General features: G+C 47.2%; 1 protein-coding gene across 2 annotated transcripts in view; it reads left to right on the plus strand.

Annotated features, from left to right (window-relative positions):
* The first annotated feature begins 1299 nt into the window (after window positions 1–1299).
* The window catches only part of FARP1 (FERM, ARH/RhoGEF and pleckstrin domain protein 1), a 307967-nt gene continuing 285904 nt past the window's right edge, over window positions 1300–23362 (plus strand). The window contains exon 1 of one of the 2 annotated variants that reach the window (XM_055542879.1): window positions 1300–1436. The gene's annotated coding sequence lies outside the window, so the exon portion shown is untranslated. The remainder of the gene's footprint in view (window positions 1437–23362) is intronic. The other variant, XM_055542882.1, reaches the window with a different exon arrangement.

Raw genomic sequence — 23362 nt, forward strand, 5'->3', positions numbered from 1 at the left:
AGGGGTGGGTGTCCTCCGGATCTAGCCGAGGGTGGTTTTTCCTTTGGAACCTGCCGCCAGTCCTTTGCCCTCCATATGTAGAGGGCCTATCCAAGAGAAGAAAGGGCAAGACCCGGGGCTGAGGATGGGGGATGGAGGTGTAAAGCGGTAGCTCTCAGCTGGAGGATGAGAACCATTGACTTTTCCCTCTTAGGTCCCTGCCTGCTGGGTCCTTGAATCTTGCTCCCGCCTCCATCGAGTTCCCGGAGCTCCGAGGCCCCACAAGAATCTGTAAACAGCTGACCTATTCCACTCCTTTCCCGTGCGCCGGCATTGCTCGGGTCCCCGGACGGGGCGTGGAGGAAGCCGGGCCGCGGTGGGGGAGGGGAGGTGACCACTGCCCCTCCGGGATTAAGTCCCTCGTGGCCCAGGGTGGTGCCGGAAGCCCGCTCCAGCGGCCCCGGGGAAGGGGAGGTGCTCGTGGGTCCCCGCACCGCGCTGCGGCCCGCGCGGAGACGGAAAGTCCTAGGAGGTAGGCTCACGGGCGGGGCTCCCTCTTGAACGACCGTAAGCACGACTCGCCGAGTCCCGATCCTGGCCGATCCTCCGCCAGCGGCTGGCGGTGTCGCCCGGGCGCTCGTCTCCCGCGCCCTCCTCTCGCTTTCCGACCGCAGCGGCGGGACTGGCGCGTCCCTGCTGGCTCGGCGCTCTCCCCGGCGCCTCCTGCGTTCTGGCCGGGCGGTGGCCGAGCGGCGAGCCCGGCTTGGGCCGCAGGACCAAGTAAGGCGCGGATCGGAGGTGGGCTCGCCGGGCCGGGGAGGGCGCTCGCGGCGGGCGGCCCACAGGCGCACCTGCCCCCGGGGCGGAGCGGAGCCGTGGCGGGGTGCGCCGGCTCGCAGGGCGCGGGCGCGGACGCTGGAGGGGGCTGTGGCTCTCCCGTTGTCCCCGCGGCTCGGGCGGCGCGGCGCTGGGGCTCCCCCGCCCCTCGCCGAGGGGCCGGCCCAGGCCCGGGGAGGGGCTCGCCTGCCTTCACTTCCCGCTCGCCGGCCTGGAGGCGGCGGGGTCGGCGCGGGCGCAGAGGGCTGCGGGCAGCGCTCGGCTGGCGCGCGGGGCGGGGACGCGGCCGCCGCCCGCTTTGCGCCGCTCCTCCCCGCGCGAGCGCCGCTCGGCCCGGCGTCGAGGCGGCCATGGCGACCCTGAGCCCGCTCCCCACCCACCCAGCCTGCTCCGCCCTCCCCTCCGCCCCGCGCCACCTTTGATGGCTCGGACCTCGGCCGGCCACCGCCAGCCCCGTGCGCGCGTCCGCGCCGCTGCCGCCGCCCGCGGGTATTAATAGCCGAGCGTCCCCGCCGCACGCGCAGCCGGAGCCGCCGCGCCCTCGGCCGCCCGGGGCTCGGAGCTGCGGAGCCCGGAGGCCGGGAGCGGGAGTGGGAGCCGGAGCCGCCCGCGCCGTGGAGGTAGGAGGCGCGCGGCGAACAATGACCGCGGCGGGCGGGCGGGCGGCAACTTGTGCGAGTCGAGCGCCCGGAGCCGGCCGATTCGGGCGCGGCTGGAGGGAGCTGCGTGGCCCGCGGGTCCTGCCTGCGGGAGGTGTGGCGGGTGGCATCGGGCTTCCTTTTAACTAAGGCGGGAGAGTCGCCCTCCAGCCAGGCAACAATAGCCGGAGCTCCGGGGCCCCAGGGCCCCGCGCCGCCCCTTGCGCCCTCTTCTCACCTCGGCGGACTCGAGCCGCGGGCTCTGCGCGCGTCCCTACTCGCCTCCCCCCGCCCCGGGGCGCCCTCCCCCCGTTTCCTCCCATCCCACCCGGCGCGCTGACAGCGCCCGACGCGGCTTCCGGACCTCCGGCCGCAATCTGGGCTCCCGAGGCCGCCCGCTGGCCGGGTTGGGGCGGGGGGGGGATGGCCGCTGGCGCGGGTGCTCGCGGCTCGCCCACGCGCGGCGCGGGGACCCCGGGTGGGTGACAAAGAGGAACACGCCCTCTGGCCGAATTGCATTTTTGTCCCTCGTTATCGCTAGCCTTTATGGAGACCAAAGTTTCTCTCCCCCCCCCCCTTTTTTTTTTAAAAAGCAAAGGACACAGATTTTTGTGGTGAACGTTTCAAAACAACTTCTGATTGTGGTTTTACGATTTAAGTTCCGGAAACTTCAGCTGTGTGCTCCGGCCAGACCCTTTGAGTGTGTGCATGTGTGTGTGTTTTATTCGAGGGGGAACACGCGTTCCCAGGCATCAGTCTGGATGTCGTGTTTGGCCGTGGGAGCCCAGCTCTGAAATTTGTGCAGGGTCTCCCAGAAAACGAGCGAGGTGCGACGCACGAAGAACTGAGGACTCTGGTTATCAGATCCGCCGCTTGAGATGCGGAGAGATTGTCTCGCATCTGGAACAGTTTAGCCGGCTCAGCCTGTCTCTGTGATCCTTCTGGAGTACCATGGTGGCCTCTGGCTGTTTCATTTTATGGTCCTGGTTAATGTCTTGCTTGTTAGTTTCCCACGTTTGACTTGGTCAGCCCCGCCCTCCCCTGTATTACTGTTCCACCCTGAGCCATGGCTTTTGGGGACCCCCATCTCTCCCAGCCCTCAGGCAGCGTCTTCAGCCGGAGCCATAAACCCAGCCTAAACCCTGTGGGTTAGGTTCACTGTGCTTTGCGCCTGGTGACTTGGCCAAACCCATTTCAGAACATCTTCCAGCATTGTCTTGCTTTTCTTAGTCTAAACCGGACAGAAAGCAGGAAGAAAGGCTTTTTCGGTCCTGAGAGCTTTGGGACATTTGCCTTAAAAATTGTCCTCACTGTTGTGATCAGGCAGGCCCTTCTGAAGTCTCCTGCTTTTGGCTGTCTTCCACATTCCACAGCCTTCTGGTTGGGGCTTTACCTTCAGCCTTTCCGTAGGGTTGGTCTTCTGGGTATGATAGTTTCTGACAATGCTCTTCATGTGGGCTCAGCATCCACATGGCTCACTTTATATTCCTGCAGCATCCTTCTGCAGCAAGGCACCAATATTGGAGTTACTCCAAGCACAACGGAACGTTTGTGTTTTTAGAATGTCTGGCTAATAGATCTGCTTCTGGGTAAAATAGACACATGATTGGCCAGTGGCTGGCTTCCTGGGCGAAGTGTTGGTGGAAATAGTAAGCTGCTAGCCTAGCGCTTCCCATAATCTCTTCTTCTTTGTGGATGAGAAACTTGAAATACCTGGTGATGATGTAGCTGTTCTCCATAGGGTCACAGACTCAGTAGCTTGCCCCCTATAAGTTGGGGTGTGGTTTTTCATTCAAGGAGGGCTTCCCCTTTGGGAATCCTGAAGCGAGTTTTATAGTGTCCCTTTTCACACAATTAGTCTTTTCCTGGAATTTTATACGGGGATTGAATTCCCTAGGTCATAATAGAATACTAAGGCTACTCTGTGGCCAGATTTACCAAAAGGAGACTTAAAAATCTACCCTAGATAATTTTCTTCTGGTGTACTGCAGTTATGTTATAATTATCTTAAGACTATGAGGAGCTTGGGTGAACATTTTTGTTTTGCTTTTTATTTAAAAAACTGTTGGAGGAAATGCTTTCTAAGAAGATAAGAATTGAATGTAGTATTGAAAGGGTTACTTTTTTAAAGTGGAATTCATCCTTTAGCATTCACTGAACTCTAATAGTCATAGAAGAGTTTAATTCATTTGGAGAATGGTATATATTTGTAAGGATATATAAATATATATGCATGTGATAGACATCAGAAATGAACATCTTTTTCCATCCTTGAGGAGGTTAGAGAACACTAAAGAAGAGATGGGAGCCCAGTTTTTGCTTGCTGAACACTTTAGGAAAGATGGAATGTGGGTTTCCCAGAGGATGAGGGAAGTTGTGTGAATTTGTAGGTACTTGGCTCATGCTTTGACAGCATGGTGAACCAGGCATGTCAGACAAACCTTTTGCAACTGACCTTGCATATTGCAGAGAGCTGCTTAGTGTTTTTGAGAAAGGCACTTTCCTCTTGAACTGAAGATGCTACACATAAGAGAGGAGCTCCTGTAATCCCAGTGCTTCCCAGGTGGTAAAGAATCCACCTGCAATACGGGAGACCTGGGTTCGACCCCTGGGTCGGGAAGATCCCCTCAGATCCCCTGGAGGAGGGCGTGGCAACCCACTCCAGTATTCTTGCCTGGAGAATCCCTTGGACAGAGGAGCCTGGCGGGCTACAGTTGTGGGGTCGCAGAGTCAGACACGACTGAGCGACTGAGCATGCACTTGTAATCCCAAAGTATAATCACTGGAGTCCTTTCTGTTGCTACTTTGAGTGCCCAGGTATTCCAGGTGTTGCTTACCATTGCTGGGAAGGGAAAGGGTGGGATTTTAAAGGTTCCCGCGGCTGCACCTCTCCTGTTATTTGGTGCTTTGATTGAAAGGAGGGCTCACCAAGCCTGACTGTTGAATGGGCAATGGTGGACCAACTTGTTTTTTCCCCCTTGCTTTGTAATGGTTCGAGTTTCTGCTGTGGCCTCACTTCATCATACAGGCCCCTCACTCTATTTCCGCCAGGTTACTGCCTTAACCACTTCCACATGTCCGGCAAGATCAGAGCCCAACGGTTTCCATTCAAATTACTAGAAATACTGATTTCACCAGTCCTTTTATGCCAAATGCCGCCTTTGTTTTTAATCAAGAAGCCCCAGAAACTGTTTATTTAAAAAGTGGAGAAACTGTCTTTTAATAGGCTTCCCTCCTCCAGGTTTAAGTCAGTTAAAAATATTTTGCCAAGTGGATACTTTGAGCAAAAGGGAACAATTGATACATATTAAATGCCCAAGCCCTAAGCCTTTGATACTTGTGAAATAAACCAGGGACCATAGGGTACAAGGGGCCTAAAAGTGAGTGCATGCTCAGTGCTGCCCATGAACTCAGGCAGTTTTCTTATTTAACATGGGATGGAAATTAGAGACAGATGGCAAGATTGGCAATTAAATTAATATGAGAATTCATCATTTACACTGAATTAATTTCATGTGTTAGATGGTCATATTTGTGCATACATTTTCAAACAAAAGGGCCCTGGGCCAAATTAGATTATCTTTTTTCTATTATGTAAAATTCTTCATCCACAAGAGCAACCGCAGTCTACATGTAGACTTGGGCTTTCCGTAACGGTATTGTGTAAGAGAAGACATAAATCCAGTATTATGATGCCTTTCACTTTTTGTTCTCATCATATTAATTCAGGATCTGCTATTTAGTGCATGCCACGCAACAAATCTTTGCTAAATACTTGCTGAGTGAATAAATAAACCTCATTTTCATGTCCTTTCAAGTTAGCCTTTAAAATTTTTAAGGGAAATTTGATATTAGCCCTGACAAGTTGTTGTTCTCTGGGAATTTGAAAATTTGATATTTGATTTCATTTCTGTTTTGTTCTAATTTAACCATTGAAGCTAACCTTTAAAGTCAGGTATTGTAAAAATATACAGACTCATTTTTAAGAAATCCGACACAAAAAAGCATGAAGAAGAAAGTAAAACCTACCTGAAAAATTTGCTTCTGGGATAACTTTCCTTCTTCCTGAGAGAGGTTTCTTTGAAAGTTCCATGAGTGAGCATTTATTGGGGTGTGCGCTTGTGTCAAGTTGCTTCAGTCATGTCTGACTCTGCAACCCCATGGACTGTGGCTCACCAGGCTCTTCTGTTCATGGGATTCTCCAGGCAAGAATACTGGAGTGGGTGGCCATTTCCTCCTCCAGGGGAATCTTCCCAAGCCAGAGGGTAACCTCAATTTTTGTGGGCCTTGACATCTGTTCCAGAATGATGAATTAGCTGGGTGTGCAGTTCTGGATTATTGCTTCTGTGTTAATCCACTGTCTTCTGGTCCATTTGTTGTTGCTGTTATGTCCGCTGTCAGGCTAACTGTTATTTGTAAATAGTCTTCGTCTTTTCTCTCTGGCCGCTTTTAAGGCCCTTTGGAGTTCTGCAGTTTCACAAAGCCTAGGTGTAATTTCACCTCTCCTTTTATTCCTCTCTCCTCCTCCTCCCTCTTCTTTTCCCTCCTCCTTCCCCCTTCCTTCGTCCTCTTATCAGTGTGCTCCTTTCTGCTGCCCTGAGTATTTCAGTGTCTAGATGTGCTTCTCTTTGTTAGTCTGGTCACCCTTGGCCACTCTGGTTGTTTCCAGTCTGGGCTGTTATGAATAAGGCTGCTAAGAACATTTGTGAACAAGTCTTTGTGCGGAGATCTGTTTTCCTTTTTATTGCTGGGTCTTATAATAAGTGTATGTTTATAAGAAACTGCCATCTGTTTTCCAAAGTGTTTTTACCATTTTACATTCCCACCAATGATATATGAGTGTTCCACTTACTGTAATCCTCATGAGCACTTGAAATTACCTATCTTTTTCATTTTGGCCATTCTGGCGGATGTGTTAGTGGTATCTCCTTGTGGTTTAATTTTATATTTCCCTGAAGGAGAAGAATAGGTTTTCCTGTGCTTTTTGGCCATTTGGCTATCTTCCTTCGTGACGTGGCCATTCACACTTTGTTCTTTTCCATTGATTTTTGTCTGATTGTTTCATATAGCTTTTGAGTATAACTGACATGTAAGAAACCGCACATACTTAATGTCATCTTATTTTACAGTTATGAGAGTTCTGTGTATATTCTGCATACAAGTACATTGTTAGGTAAATATATTACGAATGTGTTCACCAGGCTATTTTTTAACCTTCTCCTTTTTTAATGGCATCTTTTGAAGAGCAAAATTTATGAGGAAAACATTGTACATGGTCCACTTATTGAGCTTATTAAAGGTCAGAGAATTTTTTTCAACTTTGGAAAAATAGCACAGTTTTGTGTGTAAGACATACACTAATATCACTCCGTTCAGGAGGTCAGACCCCATTTACTTCATGCAGTTCTGATCTTTCCTAACTGAAACTGAGTTGAAAAGACATGAAAATGGGAAAAAAAACCCGAAAACCCTGCTCGTTTTGAAAAATCTTAGGAAACAAGGGGTTTAAGATTGTGATCAAATAAATAGATTTCCAAAATTCAAAATTGAGTTGTTTGTTCTTTTAGCACACAGAAGGATTGTGGAAAAGAAGTATTTTCAAAATCAATACCAAAAAATGGAGCCCTAGGAAAAAGCAAGATGTAACATTGTAAAAAGAGGTCAGAATGGCATATGTGGGTGCTTGTAAAAGGCGTTTAGTTTTCCTATTTTGGTGTGAATTTCATCGTGTTATTTATGTATTCTCCTCATTTTCTGAACCGGATAACAAGGGTTGTCAGATCAGAAAGCATGTTTTCCTGATTTTTGTTTCTCCTGCTCATAGAAGGTAAATAAATATTGCTTGACTTGAATTAAAATTTGTGTCATGACTGAAACAGAAACAAGACTCACAGAAACAGAGAACAGACTTACGGTTGCCAAGCGGGAGGAGGGTGGGGTGGGATGGATTGGGGGTTTGGGGTTAGCAGATGCAAACTGTTATACATGGAATGGATAAACAAGGTCCTGCTGTAGAGCACAGGGACCTCTATTCAAAATCCCGTGCTAAACCGTAATGGAAAAAACAAATACATACATAGATAAATTTAACAATTTCTGTATTGAAAACTCCATGACATGTTAGGATACGGAAGTTAGAGATTGGTATTAAAGGTGAGAAGAGTTGGGAATACAGATATTAAGATAAGACAGATTGGCCCTTCTGTATGTTGTCCATCTTTGTGATGTTGGGCAAGTTATTGATGCTCAAGCAAGGGGCCTTCAAGAGTGCATTTATCGTCAAGTGATAGAATCTTTGACTTATAGCAGTGAAAGTCACCAATTACTGTTACTGCTGCTGCTAAGTCACTTCAGTCGTGTCCGACTCTGCGACCCCATAGATGGCAGCCCACTAGGCTCCTCTGTCCCTGGGATTCTCCAGGCAAGAACACTGGAGTGGGTTGCCATTTCCTTCTCCAATGCATGAAAGTGAAAAGTGAAAGTGAAGTCGCTCAGTCGTGCCCAGCTCTTAGTGACTCCATGGACTGGAGCCTACCAGGCTCCTCCGTCCATGGGATTTTCCAGGCAAGAGTACTGGAGTAGGGTGCCATTGCCTTCTCTGAAAGTCACCAATTAGTTGCTTCAAATAATAAGAAAGGAAGGGGTCCCTGGTTCAGTGTCTCGGCTCACAGTATCACCCAGGACACGAGTTCTTTCTGTCCTTCTACCCTGCCATGCCCAGCTTGTTGCTTTCTGTACCTAGGCTTGTCGCCCAGAGGTTAATGGCCCCGCTGCGGCCTGATGAGCTGTTACAGCTAAGGGCTGCTACGGTCCCATGCTGCTTAGTGTCACACATTTGTTGTCATCAGGAAATGATGGCACAGCCTTCTTCACACTCCTTTTGTCCTTAATCAAAGTGCTTCTCAGAAGCCGCCAACATTTGGTGGTCTTTGAGGAAGGATCTGGGGAGTGTTTCTGTACTCTCACAGAGATACCCGATACCGGACTGAATGTGATGTCTGGAATCACAGCAGCCATGTTGTGATCAGCCTTGGGATGAGGGCAAGAGGATGATGGGCTGAAAGATGGAAGCAGAGTTCTTGTGGGCATCACTTAGTCACCAGTCTTCCTGCACCTGGAGCTTAGTATACTAAATAATAGCAAGTTTTGTATACCAAATAATGCCAACCTGGACTTAGTGTATTAGACAATAAATTTACCCACTTTCTAATTCTGTTCTTGTCGTCCAAAGCATCTTGACTGATACATTCATCGGAAGACTTTGTCTTTCTTTTTAAAAAATATCTTGTCTTTTTTGGTCTGCTTTTTAAAAAATGAAGTGTAGTTGATTTACAATATTATGTTAGCTTCTGGTATACAAAATAGTGATTTGATATTTTTGTAGATTATGCATCATGCTAGGGTTGCTGCTGCTAAGTCGTTTCAGTCGTGTCCGACTCTGTACGACCCCACGGACTGCAGCCCACCAGGCTCCCCCGTCCTTCGGATTCTCCAGGCAAGATCACTGGAGTGGGTTGCCATTTCCTTCTCCAATGCATGAAAGTGAAGTCACTCAGTCATGTCCGACTCTTCGCGACCCCATGGGCTACCAGGGTCTGCGACTGCAGCCTACCAGGCTCCTCCATCCATGGGATTTTCCAGGCAAGAGTACTGGAGTGGGGTGCCATTGCCTCTCCTCATGCTAGGGTTATTAGAATATTATTGACTGTATTCCCAGTGCTATTCATTGTATCCCTGTGACTTTATAACAGATCATTTGTCCGTCTTAATGCTCTTCACCCGGTTTGCACATTGCCCCACCCCTCCTCCCTTTCGGCAGTTTTTTCTCTGTACCTGTGAGTCTGTTCCTGTTTTGTTATATTTATTCATTTGTTTTTTAGATTCCACAAATTTATTCATTTGTGTTTTTTATTTTGTTTTATTTATTCATTTGTTTTTTAGATTCCACATATAAGTGAAAACATACAGTATTTATCCTTCTCTGTCTGACTTATTTCACTTAGCATTGTTCCCTGTAGGTCCATCCGTGTTGTCACAAATGGCAGACTGTCCTTGATGGCTGAGTGACAGCCCATTGTGTAATATCCCTGTGTTTTCTCTATCTGCTCTTCAGTCAGTGACCATTTAGGTTGTCTCCATGTCTTGGCTATTGTGAATGACGCTTTAGTGAACACAGGGGTGTGTGTTTCTTTTTGAATTAGTGTTTTCCTTTTCTTTCAGTAAATACCCAGGAGTGGAAATGCTAGATTGTATGATAGCTCTATTTTTAATTCTTTGAGGAGCCTCTGTACTCTTTTCCATAGTGTCTGCACCAATTTATCAATGTATTCCCACTTCCAACGCTGTAGGGTTCCTTTTCTCTACATCCTCACCAATACTTGTTATTTCTTGTCTTTTTGATGAGAGCCATTCTGACAGGTTGGAAGACTTGATCTTTCATCTGCCATTTGACATTATCTATGAGAAAAAGAGTTTCTTACTGTTAATTATGTGGAAAGGGGCTTAGTGATCATACCAAGTTGCTGTGAAAGATGAATGATTTTTAAGGACTGTAGGTATTTGATAACACGTGCGAATCTGGTCACTATATCTGCATAAATTTTACCTTTTCCTCTCTTGATGGCCTTGCAGGACATCTACTTAGAACTGACCATTTGGGGTTTGGATTAGGAGATTTGTGAGGCCATTATTAATCAGAGATTAATGTCTTCCTTTATAATCTTGCCAAATCTTTTGATTATCTGGCATGAAATCTTATTGAGGGCCAGTGTTATTAGTAGAAGGAACTGCTTGAAAATGTCAGGATTTGGGTAAACTAGAGATTTACTACATTCAAAAATTAGACACAGGTATTTATGACCCTGTAAAGAAAGGTTGAATGATTTTATGATAACCTTAATCCAAGCAAATGAATTGAATGGAAAATATCCAAGTGAAGAACTTGCAGAGTATAGAATTAGAAGACTCCAGTCTGTTTTCTTTTGATTGATACAACCTTTAAGAAGAAATCTGGTCATTCCCCCACCCCTTACTATCAGGGTGGTCAGGTGACCAGGGTTAAGTTGCATATTCACTGCCATTTTATTTTTACTTCGTTTTGTGTGAGGATTTATCAACGCAACAGGTATTTGATTGACCAGCTGTGTTGAATTACTAGTTAATATTGGTGCCACAAAAATAGGGCCCAGTTCTCTGTATCCAGACCAGATTGGAGAGGTTATCTAGATAATGACAATATGACGAGAGCTTTGCAAAAGCTACTGTCATGGCGGAAGTGTTCAGACATTAAGGCATTGGATTCTGGTTGGAGGTTGCATTTAAGTGGAGCTTTCAGTAAAGACGTGTGTTTTTGTTAACTTGTTTGCTCATTTTAGTATTCCCTTTGTACACTACTTTTTGTAACAGGATTAGAAAAGTATTTATGTATCAAACAGAAAGTAAAAATTCCTTGCAATCCTGCTGGTCAGAATTTATGAAAATTAAAACTTGATTTATTTCCATTTGATTTTTGGCATATTCAATATATTCCCAGTATTTGTCTCTCTACAGACAGACATACTTTTTAAAAAAATTGTGAGAACAATGCATGTATAATTAGAAGCCACTTTCCCGCCTTAACCGCTGAGTGTTTTTCATATTGAGTTTTCTTTGAAATGAAAATTTTAATGACTTTATAATGTTTCCCTGTATAATTCTACATAATATACCTAACATTGCCCTTTATTGGTCTTTTTTTTTTTTTTTTTACTTGCAATATTTGACTGCTGCAACCATCTGTATATAAATCTATGGAAAGAGGGTTCTTTTGTTGCAAGGGGCAGACACCCACCCACCTTGAGTCATAAGAGTTAGAACCGGGAAGGGGCAGACACCCACCTTGAGTCATAAGAGGTAGAATGGGGAATTCGGTAGCTCTCAATACCAACCCCAGAACAGGCGAAGGTGAGTCATCTCAGGAATCGAGACCTGGGTCCGAAGACTCCAGCCACGTGTGGGATTGGCTTCGTGTTCCTGGTTCTCCCCACTGGCACTTGGGACAGTTTGCTGGTGATGGTGGGGCTGCCCTGTGCGTTGCAGGAACTGTAGCATCCATTGTTGTTTAGTCACTGAGCTGTGTCCGACTCTTTGCGACCCCATGGACTGTAGCCCGCCAGGCCCCTCTGTCCATAGAATTTCCCAGGCAAGGTTACCAGAGTGGGTTACCGTTTCCTTCTCCAGGGGATCTTCCTGATCCAGGGATTGAACCCGTGTCTCCTGCCTTGGCAGGTGGATTCTTTACCATTGAGCCACCAAGGAAGCCCATAGCATCCACAGCCCCACCTTAAAAGTCAGGCAGCACCCCCCCTCCACCCCCCTGTCATGCTGGCGATTAATCATACCTTCGCACATGTTCCGTTCCCGGGGATGAAACGTTCATGCCACTCGCACTGGGATTGAGACTCACCAAGTTGAAGTTTGAACCCCCATCTCCACCCCTCCAGGGAAGGACTCCTGTTTCCGCCAGATGAGGGACCCCTCTTGTGATGGAGGGATGTACAAGGATGGGGTGGGGATGGGGAACCCGCCTTTCCAGGTGGGTAGGATTGACACACAAAAATAAGGGGAAATAACTTCCTGGGGGAGGGCCCAGCGGGGAAGAGGGACAGAGACAGGAAGGAGGGGCACCGTCCACACCTCCTGGGGCTGTGCCGAAGCTGGAGGATTCCTATCACGTCAAGGTTGATGTCCAAGCACTGAGAGCTGCAGTTCTAACCTAATGGTCCCTTGTGAGGGGCGTCACAGTGGTTAGATATCAGCCCCAAACAACCTTCCTCTCGCTTATATTCAGATACACCATCCAGATTGGGAAGAGAGAGGTGGAAGCTTGCTCAGGGTGAGTCTATAGCAAAGCTGGCCCCTGCAGAAGTGCACCAGGCAGGCTGGGATGGGAGCTGTGCTTCTACGCTCTTTTCTTATCACTTGTGACGACTCTCTAGGTGCCCCCTACCTTCTTGAATTCTGGCCACACTGGGTCTTCGTTGTGGCATGCAGGTCTTCTCTGCTTGCAGCCCTTGGGGTTCTCTTGTTCCTGGTGCATGGAATAAGTTGCCCTGTGGCACGTAGGATCTTAGCTCCCTAATCCAGGGATTGAACCTGCACCCCCTGCATTGGGAAGGTGAATTCTTAACTGCTGGACCATCAGGGAAGTCCCATGTGCCCCCTTTCTCTGTTGTTGGCCAGAGGCACTTAGTAAGCAAGGATGTTAGCTCCTGGCAGCCCTAATCAGTCCCCAGCAGACAGGACTGTTTCGGGACAACCATATTTTGAGCGAGAAGATACCCATATGTGACCCAGCCAAGCCATGCCCGTTTTGCTAATTCCCGATCAAAGCAGTGTCTCTGTCTCAGTTCCATTGGCTTACCATTGGAGATTATCCACAGAAGTTTTGGCGAGCCCCCAGGGGAGTGCCGAAGGCGGCTGCTGCCAACGGCGGCCTGACTGGTTTCATCTGTGGTGTAGCTCACATCATTAGTTAGTCCCCAATGTGTGGATTTTGCCTTTTCCCCCAGAGTTCATTTCTGGAGGTCAGGAGCTGTGTCTCAAAACTTCTGTTCTACTTTCTGGGTACTTAAAACAGAGCCTTTCTTTGATGGATTAATGAGGATCTTATCATAGGATCTCAGGTAGCCGGAAAAATCACAACTCATTAGAGTCTCAATAACTCTTCACAAGTTTCTCACAAAGGTCTGTCAAGCACCTTTTACCCGGAGGGCACGATTCCTGAGATTGACAACAGTGAAGAAAACAGGCCGAAAAATCCTTGTCTTCAAGGGGACAGTGTATATATATATATATATATATATATATATATAGGTCCAAATTGAGACATTTTTGACACTGAAAGGTGCTAACTGCCTGGGGTGTCAGAACAAAAGGCGTCTAAGTGGATGGTCACCCTCGTGCTCAGAGAGTGGCCCAAAGTGTGTGCATGCGTGCTTAGTCGCTCAGTTGTGTCTGACTCTGCAACTGCATGAATTGTAGCCTGCCAGGCTCCTCTGTCGGAGAAGGCAATGGCACCCCATTCCAGTACTCTTGCCTGGAAAATCCCATGGATGGAGGAGCCTGGTGGGCTGCAGTCCATGGGGTCGCTAAGAGTCAGACACGACTAAGCGACTTCACTTTCACTTTTCCCTTTCATGCATTGGAGAAGGAAATGGCAACCCACTCCAGTGTTCTTGCCTGGAGAATCCCAGGGACAGGGGAGCCTGATGGGCTGCCCTCTATGGGGTCGCACAGAGTCGGACATGACTGAAGCGACTTAGCAGCAGCAGCAGCAGCAGCAGCAGCAGGCTCCTCTATCCATGGAATTCTCCAGGCAAGAATACTAGAGTGGGTTGCCATTCCCTCCTCCAGGGGACCTTACTGACTTGATTGAACCTGGGTCTGTTGAGTCTCCTGTATTGGCCGGCGGGTTCTTTACCTCTGAGCCATATGGGAAGCCTGGCTCAAAGCAGGGTGTTGGAGGGGTGGGGCCTGGGTTTTCCCCTGAGGCTATCGTATGCCCTCAGGATAGTCTGGGTCCTGTGACTTCAGGGACCCCATCATTCACTCACTGGACACATTTATTGAGAGTCCGTGAAGTTGTGTTTATGTCCTCCTAAAAGATGGTTTGCTCCCAGGCAAGGCTGTTTGCAGGGATATACAAGTGGGAGGTTTTGTCCTCTGGAGGAAAATAATGAATGGAATTGTTTGAGAGACCGTGGACTCCTGAGATACAGATCAGCAGATTCCAAGTAACTTGTAGAAGTCCTTTTGACCAGCATTTTTTTTTTTTAAGCTTTGAAAATCAACAGGGCTCTAGGCCCTGAAGGTGATTTAACAAGACATAGTTAAGGGTGAAAAGGAGTTGAGATTGCTTTGGAAGGAAATCACACATGCATTAAATTAAAAAATACATATGTTTACAGCAAAAGTGCCCTCTCCGCCCCCTGTAGCGTTCTGTGAGTTTTACCACGTGTATGGATTTGTGTGATCAACACCACAGGATATGGAATTTTTAAAAAAATAATTGTATTTATTTTTGGCTGTGTGTGGTCTTTGTTGTTGCGTGGGCTTTTCTCTAGTTGTATGAGTATGCGGGCTTCTCACTGCTGTGGCTTCTCTTGATGTCAGTCACAAGCTCTAGGACACGTGGACTTTACATGCAGCACGTGGACTCACTGGTAGCTCCCGGGCTCTAGAGCACAGGCTCAGGAGTTGCTGCATGTGTGTGGTTGCTCTGTGGCATGTGGGATCTTGCCGGGCCAGGGATCGAACCTGTGTCTCCTGCACTGGCAGGCAGATTCTTTAACCACTGAACCCCCGGGGAAGCCCCAGGACATGCAACATTTTGAGCAGCTCAAAAAATTCCCAGGTGTTGTTCCTTTCCTTGGGTTCACCTTCCCCTGTCCCCTTCCGCCACCCCTGTTAACTGCTCACCTTTGCTGTGTCACTATCTGTTCTTTTTCAGACGTCTTATAAGTGGAATCACAGTGCGTGAACCTTTTTTGAGACTGGCTTCTTTCATTTCACTCACACAACGTCTCTGAGATTCTTCTGAGCTGTTTTTAACATCACTCTTTCCCTTGGATTGCCGACTACCGTTCCGTTGTATGGATGTACCCCGGTTTGCGTAGCCATTCACTTGTTGAAGGACGTTGGGGTTGTTTCCAGTTTGGGGCAAGTGTGAATAGAATGGCTACATGTGCAGCTGCTAGAAGCTTTCACGTGCAGGTCTTAATATGGGTGTGATTTCTCACCGGGAGGTGCCCAGAAGTGGAGTCCTCCTCAGCACGTGATGTTGTCCCTGCTTTTCACTGTAGCCGTTTGAACAGGTGTGTACTGGTGTGTCAGCATGGCTGTTTATTTTTTTTAACACAACATGCTGAGAAAACATCAGTATATGAGGAGCTTATTCAAAGATATTGACTAGATGCTTTCCTGGGCTACCTGGTGGTGGTTTAGACACTAAGTTGTGTCTGACTCTTTGCGACCCCGTGGACTGTATCACCTGCCAGGCTCCTCTGTTGTTTTGCTGAGAAGTTTCACTTTCATCTCAGGGTCAAAGGATTTGTTAACAAAGTAAGCCACTTGTTATATACAAATAAATAATACCAGTATTTATTAGAGAAGTAGGACTTCCCTGGTGGCTCAGACGGTAAAGCATCTGCCTACCATGCGGGAGACCGGGGTTCAATCCCTGGGTGGGGAAGATCCCCTGGAGAAGGAAATGGCAACCCACTCCAGTACTCTTGCCTGGAAAATCCCCTGGATGGAGGATCCTGGTAGGCTACAGTCCATGGGGTCGCAAAGAGTCGGACACGACTGAGAAACCTCACTTTCACTTTCATTAGAGAATTATCTAGCTTACTTTCAGTATACTAACATGAAAAGAGAAACAGCAGAGAGTACTTCACCATATTGGGTTTAGACCAACACCCAGACTCAAAGAGCTCTGGGAAGTCCCGGGACATAGCACATCTGGAGTCTCAACTGGGAAGATGTCCCAGGCAGCACATTGGCTCTGTGGGTGAGACTTCAAAGATTGCAGTTTGGTTCCCCATTTATAATCCTGGGAGGAAAACTGATATCATCATCAATCTGTGAGCAAGTAGCAACTCTGGTGTCATGCTAATGTTGTTTGTTTTGTCTTGAAGAACTTGGAATATTGTTCAGCCTGGGGCTTGGTTGGCCAGACCTCCTCCAGGGGCTCAACAATCTCAAGACCAGCTCATCTATGGTGCAGCAAGCCTTGCACTCGCAGCAGGCAGTCACTCACAGTCAGGGCAGTGTCCTGGCAGGTTAGAAGCAAGGTCAGAGGCCTGTTCTGCTTTGTCTCTGAAGCCTAAAGAAGACTATTTATTTAATTTCCCTAACATCTGTCCATGGGATTTCCCAGACAAAAATACCAGAGTGAGTTGCCATTTCCTTCTCCAGGGCCTCTTCCCAACCCAGGGATTGAACCTGTGCCTCCTGCATTGCAGGTGGATTCTTTACTACTGAGCCACTAGGGAAGCCTACAAGCAGAGGCTTAATAAACTCTGTTAGCTGCCCATTTTTGGAAGGGATGACTCAAAAAGAGCAATTGTGTCTATGAAAGCTGAGGCTCAGAATGTAAAAAAGCCAGCAAGAAATAGAGGTAAGTAGCACAGAGTTGGACACGACTGAAGCAGCTTAGCAGCAGCAGCAGCATGTGGCATAGATACTTATCAGAGACCTGATAGGGTGTGGAGGTTTGATTTGAGTATCTTGTTAATTCTCTATGTGAATATCCAGTGATAATGATTAAAAGAATTATAGAAGCAGCTGAAAGGCAGTGGAGACCTGGAGGAAAGAACACAGGCTTCAGGGCCTGGATTCATTATTTGTTACTGTGTAACACGCTACTCCCAATTTGAGTGACTTATGTCAATAGACCCTGGGTCGGGAAGATCCCCTGGAGAAGGGAATGGCAACCTACTCCAGCGTTCTTGCCTAGAGAATTCCATGGACAGAGGAGCCTGGTGGGCTATAGTCCATGGGGTCACAGAGTCAGACGCTACTGAGTGACTAACCCACACGTCAATAGTAAATACTGTCTTTCACAGCTTCTCTGGGGCAGGACTCTGGGAGTGTCTTAGACAGGCAGTTCTGGCTTGGATATTTGCAGCAGAGATGTCCGCTGGGGTGGTAGGGTCTGTTTCCAAGGAAGCGTCTCAGGTAGGCTGCTGGAGTATCCTTACAGCATGGTGGCTGGGTTGTCCCAGAATGAGTAGTTTGTGAGGAGACCAAGGTGGAAACTGCTGTGACCTTAATGACCTAGACTGGGAAGTTCTACTTGGTCACGTCCACAGATTCTTGATCACACAGGCCAGCCATGATTCAGTGGGGGGTTGACTACACAAAAGTGGGGGTGCCAGGTGGCAAGGGTCATTGGGAGCCATCTTGGAAGCTGGCTACCATGGGACTGAAGGGACTTGTGTTATATCCTGTGTTATAGAACAGAAAGAGACAGACTTAGAAAACGGACTCCTGGTTGCTGGATAGCATATGGAACTCTGCTCAATGTTATGTGGTAGCCTGGATGGGAGGGGGTTTTGGGGGAGAAAGGATACATGTTTATGTATGACTGAGTCCCTTCACTGTTCACCTGAAACTGTCATGACATTGTTATTTGGCTGTACCCCAATACAAAATGTTTTTGGTGTTAAAAAAAAAATGAAATCCCAGAGTCGGCGTTATCAGATCCACAGTTGGTGGTGAGGGTCAGGGCCTGTGGCAGGGGAACAGTGGCTTTTCCCTGGGTGGTAGGTACCTTGGCAAAGACTGAAGGTTGAAAAATTGTCAGTTTTTCAAGAGGTTGAAAAATTGTCAGTTTTTCAAGAGGTTGAAAAATTGTCAATTTTTCAAGAGGTTGAAAAATTCTCCTGGTGGTTTGATTCCTTTTATTTAAATAATGCCTGCGCTTTGCTGTAGGATGGAGAATCTGAGAGACACAGAGGTGGTCTGTCTGCTCACTGTGCCATGCTGTTTGGGTACGACTTTCCTGCTTATCCTGAGGAGCTAACCAGGGTAGGCGTCATTCTCCATCCTCACTTGCTGTCTTCCCCTGGCATAGCTCAGTGCTAGGAATGGCCCTCACTTCTACCAGCTGAAGATGCAAATAAGAAAAGTCTAGTGGCTGAGACTCCGTATTCCCAATATAGGGGTCCCAGGTTCAATTCCTGGTCAGGGAACTAGATCCCTCTTGCCGTAACTAAGAGTTCGAATGCCAGGACTAAAAGAGCCTGCATGCTGCAACTAAGATCTGGCATGGCCAAATAAATAAATATTAAAAAAGAGAGAGAGAAAAGTCCATCACCAGAGTGATGGTAGGGAAAACCCATCAAAACCTATCTCCAGAAAATTGCTTGATAGTCTCCCTCATGGGCCAGAAGTCCTTCTAGGAATCATATTCGGCTTCTCCTTGGAATCAGGATTTGGGCTTCCAGTTTTAAACCAGGTACTGTGTTAGACTGCGGGCTTGCACGTTTGTTTGGTCCTTTCTCAATGAGGAAGATGTTGTCCCCATTTTACAGAAGAGGCAGCTAAGTCTTAGATTTCTGGGTAACATGCCCACAGTCATACACAGTGGATCAGCGAAATCAGGCTTTCCTCAAGTCCATGCTCTTTGTGACTCAGTTAGGGATCTGCTCCTAGTACAGCTGTAGGCAAGCACAGCAGACTAGGGCGACGTGAGATAGATCTGCAGGTTCAGGATCAGACGCTGTCTTTGTTTTGTTCTTGTTCTGTCAGCCAGTCTTGTCTACCTCTTGGCGACCCCATGGACTGCAGCAGCCAGGCTTCCCTGTCCTTCACCATCTCCTGGAGTTCGCTCAGACTCATGTCCATTGAGTCCGTGATGTCATCCAACCATCTCATCCTCTGTCGTCCCCCTCTCCTCCTGCCCTCGATTTTTCCCACCATCCAGGTCTTTTCCGGTGAGTCATCTCTTCGCATCAGGTGTTCAAAGTATTGGAGCTTCAGCATCAGTCCTTCCAGTGAATATTCAGGGTTGGTTTCCATTAGGATTGATTTGATCTCTTTGCAGTCCAAGGGACTCTCAAGAGTCTTCTCCAGCAGCACAGTTCAAGCCTTGCCTGGTGGCTCAGATGGTAAAGAATCTGTCTTTGTTTAACAGTGTGTTATTCTGTTCATTGTAAATTAAAAAAAGAACTTTTGATTTTTAAAAAATTGATTAAAAAAAGATGATCTTCGTTGCTGTGAGTTTTGGCATCCCCTTAAATTTCACATCCAGGGCCATGCCTCCCTTGCCTCACCTTGACCCCACGCAGCCAGTGGCTCTGGAGTCAGATGAGGAAGGTCTGATCAGCTCCTGGGAGTTCAGCATCCTTTTCAGCATTGTGATAGTATTTTATTTTCCCTTTTGAGACATTTTGGGGGATGAGTCACCAGTCTTAGAGGACACGTCTTGGCCCTTTGCAGTCGCTGCTCCGTCCCTGCTTGACACAAGTGGTTGGTTCCAGGGTTACTTCCAGAATTTCAGCTGTGAGACCCTGACGCCCAGGCCTGATGAAGGCCTGTTAGAGTTTCGGAGAGTGCTGTTTTGTCACTCGGCGTGGACGTTTGGGAGCTGCAGCAGGAAGGAGATCTGTTTTCAGCTTAATAGCCACATGACAAAGGACCTGTGCCATGAGGCTTTCCTGGGCGCCGATGCCAGCCTGGCAGCGAGGACTGTCGCTCTGCTGGCAGGGCTCGTGTGGTTCAGGGCTGTGGCTGCTCTGGCCTGGTGCAGGGGGATGGCTGCCCGCTTCTCCCTTGCGTTGCTTGCAGAGTGGCTTGGGTAACCCGAACAGATCATAAGCCTGGCCTGATGTATTTCATGTGGGAATTAGCTGTGCTTCCTTGAATCCTTTTTTTTTAAACAAAGCTTTTTAAAATCACCTTGTTTCTTCTGCATGTCTCTTTTATAATTGTAAAAATAATAGGATTGTTGTAGAAACTTTGAAAAGTGAAGAACGGTGGTTTGGCAAATACACGTACTCACACACGGATTGTTCTCCTCTTCATATTTGCCTTACATAGTTTTCTTTCCTTTGCTTAATTAAAAAAAAGGTTATTTTAAGAGCAGTTTTAGGTCCACAGCAAATGGAGTAGAAAGCAGAGTTCCTATATACCCCTTCCTCACCCACTACTGCCCCCATTACCAACATCCAACATTTTCCTAAAATTTAGATTTTTTTTTTACTGTTTAATTTTTTTCAACTTTATAATATCTTGTACATTTGTTTTTTGAATTTCTCCCCCCTTAACGTTGCTTCCGTAGTCCTTAAACTAACGTGGTTAAGTTCAAAGGTCTCATGAGGTCACTTCCTGTTGACCTTTCTTCAGGCGAATGCAGTTTGGGCTCACGAGGCGCGGGGCGGTGGGGGGGGGGTGGTCTCTGGATGCCCTATCATGTGGAGATTGCGCAGAATGTCCTTATAAGGATGTAGGGGCCTGATGAAGACTCACTACTTCTGCCTGTCTTATCTCTAGATTCTTTTTTCCTCATGGCATTTGTGGGCAGGGGGCTTGGGATCTACTTTCTATTGGAAGTGTGTAGCCTTCCTCACGAGTTAGAAAATAGAACTGTAGTCCTAACTCTGACGGATGCTTCTGGAAGTGAATACTGCTCCGGGGCTCACCTGCTTGCCAGGTTGGGGGGTTGAAAGTGGTGCAGGATTTCCAAAAGAAGGGGTGGGTGAGATCCGGGAACACAGACTGCCTTCTCAGTGGTGTGTGCTGGGAAGAAGCACCTTTCGCTGGTGTACCTGTAGACACGGGTTTAGTTTGCTCCTTTCTGTGGGACTGCTGCCTAGCACAGGCTGTGGCCATTGTCAGTAGCCATTAAATCTTTGTCGAATGAAGAGAACTGATATCCTCTTTGGGGCCTTGTTGGTAAAATGACCTTGAACCTCTAAAACCTGAGCCGACCTTCTCACCAGCTGTTGGGCTCCCATGGTCTGTAAAAGCCTTGAATTTATAGTCGTGCGTTGATGGCAGATCTAAATTTACTCCTCACCCTGCCCTCTAGACAGCATGTTAAAAAGCAGAGACTTTACTGTGCCAACAAAGGTCCGTCTAGTCAAAGCTATGGTTTTCCCAGTGGTCATGTATGGATGTGAGTGAGAGTTGGACCATAAAGAAGGCTGAGCACCAAAGAATTGATGCTTTGGAACTGTGGTGTTGGAGAAGCCTCTTGAGGGTCCGTTGGACAGCAAGGAGATCAAACCAGTCAGTCCTGAAGGAAGTCACCCCTGAATATTCACTGGAAGAACTGATGCTGAAGCTGAAGCTCCAGTACTTCGGCCACCTGATGTGAAGAGCTGACTCATTTGAAAAGACCCTGATGGTGGGAAAGATGGAAGGCAGGAGAAGAAGGGGACAACAGAGGATGAGATGGTTGGATGGCATCACTGACTCGATGGGCATGAGTTTGAGTAGACTCCGAGAGTTGGTGATGGTCAGAGGAGCCTGGCGTGCTGCAGTCCACGGGGTTGCAAACAGTCGGACACGACTGAGCGACTGAACTGAATTGAACTACCCTCTGACACTGTCTGCTTTGGCATCCCCGTCCTTTAGCTTCTGGCCTTGGTTTTAGCCTCTCAGACACAGGCCTGCTTAGCCTCTTGGGAAGTTAGAGATGCTTCATGTTCTGTGAATGGCAGAGATGCCTTGCACATCAGATGCTTGACAACAAATGCTCACTTAGAGGAGAAAAAGAACTTGTTTGGGGGCCATGATATCCTACATTAGTGGTCTGTACATTAAACCTAGGATGATCTTTTCTAATATTCTTAATTACCCCTCTTTAGCTGAATTATGAGTAAATTACTGGATACTTTGAATCTATGAATAATGCCATTGGCACCAACTCCAGAAATAGTCTTACTTTTTAGCGAACAGTAAGTGTACCTAATCGCCTTTAAGACTTCGGGGGAGAGGAGTGAAGAAAGGATGAGGAAGTTGCCATGTGGGTATTTTGCCTCTGTTAATATTTGTTGATTGGCTGGCTACCTAGGCCAATTTCTTTTTTTTTTTTTTTTAACTTTTTATTTTATATTGGAATATAGCTGATTAACAATGTTATGATAGTTTCAGGTAGACAGCAAAGGGGCTCAGCTATACATATGCATGTGTGCATTCTCCCCCAGATAACTCTCCTCCCTTTCAGGCTTTGGCCAATTTCTTTTTTGTAAATACGTTCATTTATATATACATATATATATATATTTTTTTTTTAAAGGAGTGTCATTTGTCTTAACCAGATGAAGGTCGGTTGACCGTCTGGACCCTGTTTGCCTGACACCGACTGGTCAGCATTTCAGGGACCCTTGTTTTTGTGGAAGAAGACATTTTTAGTTGAGACTGAAAGAGCCAGAGAGTCTGGGGTGCTCTTTGTGGGTTTATGCTGAAGTGTCTTGATTTTTCCTCACCGAATCTCTTGACTCCTTTGATTTGTGTTTGATTACACAGCAGACGGACACATCGGGGACTTTCCCTTTGTCCGCACGTTTACCTGCTGCTGTGGATCCAGTGGAGGCGTTATGAATCTTCATAGAGCTTAGGTTTTGGTTTAATATGAACCAAGTTCATATTCTTAATTGTTTTTAGGGTTGCAGAGCGAACTTCACCGCCAGTGTAGCTTCCTGCTCTGTCCTCCGCTGTGCATTGTGTGTGGAAGGAAAGTCTCCTCTGTCTCTCTGAAAAGAGCTGGTCTGGCAGGCCAAGAGGTTCCGTCAGGAATTGTATTATTCATCCTCAAAATACTTTGAAATTTAGTTTGATTTTTAAATTCTTTTTGACTTTGGCAAAGAATAGATACATGTATGTATATAACTGAATCACTTTACTGTATCCCTGTAGCTAACACAACATTGTAAATTATACTTCAGTCTTTTAAAAAAGGTGGTTAAAAAAATACTCAAAAAAAGAATTAAAAAAAATTTATTTTATGTAGAAGTATAGTTGACTTTTTTGGAAAAGACTCTGATGCTGGGAGGGTTTGGGGGCAGGAGGAGAAGGGGACGACAGAGGATGAGATGGCTGGATGGCATCACCAACTCGATGGACGTGAGTCTGAGTGAACTCCGGGAGTTGGTGATGGACAGGGAGGCCTGGCGTGCTGCGATTCATGGGGTCGCAAAGAGTCGGACACGACTGAGCGACTGATCTGATCTGATAGTGGTAAAGAATCTGAAAAAGTATATATGTGTATATATCTGAATTACTAAGTCAACTATCAGATCAAATCAGTCATAACTTTCCTTCCAAGGAGTAAGCGTCTTTTAATTTCATGGTTGCAGTCACCATCTGCAGTGATTTTGGAGCCCAGAAAAATAAAGTCTGACACTGTTTCCACTGTTTCC

The sequence above is a fragment of the Bubalus kerabau genome, chromosome 12, assembly GCF_029407905.1.
Source record: "Bubalus kerabau isolate K-KA32 ecotype Philippines breed swamp buffalo chromosome 12, PCC_UOA_SB_1v2, whole genome shotgun sequence".
In the NCBI taxonomy this organism is placed as follows: domain Eukaryota; kingdom Metazoa; phylum Chordata; class Mammalia; order Artiodactyla; family Bovidae; genus Bubalus; species Bubalus kerabau.